Genomic DNA, 1907 nt, shown 5'->3' with positions numbered 1-1907 from the left:
TTGAGCCAGGAACTGAGGTCCTCATAAAAACATTGGGATCTAGGGGCCCATCCCTCTAGCCCCTCTGGGATGGCCCTTACCAGGTTATTCTTTCTTCTCCCACAGCTGTCAAAGTGCCAGGAATTGATTCCTGTGTACATCACACTCGAGTTAAGAGGTGGCACCCTCACCAAAACTAAGTGACATGTCTTTTTACGTCTTTACTTTCTATGCTCTGACTTCGTACTCTTCAGATGGGCCTGATAACCAATGTGAGCTTACTTCTGCTGACTCCAAATATCCTGAGTCTGCCGTTTGATCCTCAAGACAATGCCTTCCTGTCCTGGGCTCACTCCTATACTGCATTCCACAATCGGTCTAACTGCTGGGTCTGCGTAGCACTCTCCTCTTTATCAGTGGAAGGCTTCCTGTGGTGGACATCTCCACTTCAAGGAAAATACTTTCTCCAAGTCTGTGAATACCTTTGACAGCAATCACATGCGATGCCTCTTCTTCATCTGATGACATCTACCAACCCTAAAATGGACTGGTGCAGCACTTTGTACTTTAACTATGGACATAATGTGACTTTTAATTTTGATTATGCATTGTCTCAGTTCAATGACTATTTTGCTACACATAAGGCAAATAGGTCTAGATCTAATGGTTTTTTACCTGACATTTATCAAATATGGGATGAGGTTATATGGCTAACTCCTGAAAAAGGACGTTTAATATCTACTGCCCCTATATGCTGGGAACAAACAGAGTCATCCCCAAAAGTTAGTCAACAACTTAATTACAATGATTGGAAATGATTGGGATTTTTGCCGCAGGAAATATGCAACATAATCATTCCCGTGTTTTCCAACCCCAGTTTCAGGTCCTCCCTTTGTCTGGCCAGGCACTAATTGGGACTGGATATCTCAGTCATGCTGGATTGCTCCAATGGGACTTATTGGATATGTGGCTCTTACCTACGGGCATGGCTTCCCCCTGGTTGGATAGGGCGATGTACCCTGGGTCTAGCCTTTACTCACGGCTTTATATTTTCATAGCTTCCAGAAAAGCCTGCTAATTTACCCCACCTTAAAACTCGGTGGGCAAGGTCTGTATTTCACTGGTATGATTATTTGGCTGCAGTGTTTGTTCCCTCTTTGGGAACTACAGATGTTATGCTACGAGTGGATGCTTTGACGAATTTTACTCAACAGGCATTACAAGATTCTCAAAAGGCTATTTCAGCCCTTAATGCTGAACAAGCACAAATTAGAAAGGTGGTCTTATAAAACAGATTGGCTTTAGATATTCTGACAGCTGCTCAAGGAGGAACATGTGCTATTATTCATACCCAATGCTGTACATATATACCTGATATAAACACAAATGTTACTCATTTTACTAAACACATGAACAAGATGATTGAGGCCATGGATACTCCTGCAGCCTCATTTGCCTCACTTTGGGATACGTTAACTAGTTCCCCATGGTGGACAACTATCTTAATTACAATAATTCTGATTGTTTTGTTTTTACTGTTTGCTCCCTGCATCTGTAATTGCATAGCTGGATTTGTTTCTAGCCGCATGAAAGCTTTTAAGGTACAAATGGTTGCTCAGACTCCTGCTACTGCTGCAAATTCCTCCAGCTACTATTTGGGGCCCCTGGATCAGATATCCTCAATATGAGGATTAGGAGAATATGTTGCCTCGCCAATTTAGGGACAAGGCCCCTTCTCAGCTCAGAAACAGTTATGGAATGAAAATGACACCCCTTTTCCCTAGGCAACATAATTCTCCTAAAAGAAAAGGGGGGAATGAGAGGGTAACAGGCAGGAAGGTCAGGGGTCTCCAAACCTAAGAAATAGCTTGCAAGTGTCAGCCATTTTTATCTCTCTTAAGCAGCAGGAAGAAACAAACTAGCAATAT

At 42.7% G+C, this 1907-nt stretch overlaps 1 pseudogene; it reads left to right on the top strand.

Moving 5' to 3' along the window:
* The first annotated feature begins 233 nt into the window (after window positions 1-233).
* LOC114110325 (endogenous retrovirus group PABLB member 1 Env polyprotein-like) lies at window positions 234-1667 on the top strand (annotated as a pseudogene).
* The last annotated feature ends 240 nt before the right edge of the window (window positions 1668-1907 follow it).

Source organism: Ovis aries, chromosome 22 (assembly GCF_016772045.2).
Source record: "Ovis aries strain OAR_USU_Benz2616 breed Rambouillet chromosome 22, ARS-UI_Ramb_v3.0, whole genome shotgun sequence".
Lineage (NCBI taxonomy): Eukaryota > Metazoa > Chordata > Mammalia > Artiodactyla > Bovidae > Ovis > Ovis aries.
The sequence above is the reverse complement of the archived record's forward strand: the minus strand, read 5'-3'. Positions and strand labels throughout refer to the sequence as shown.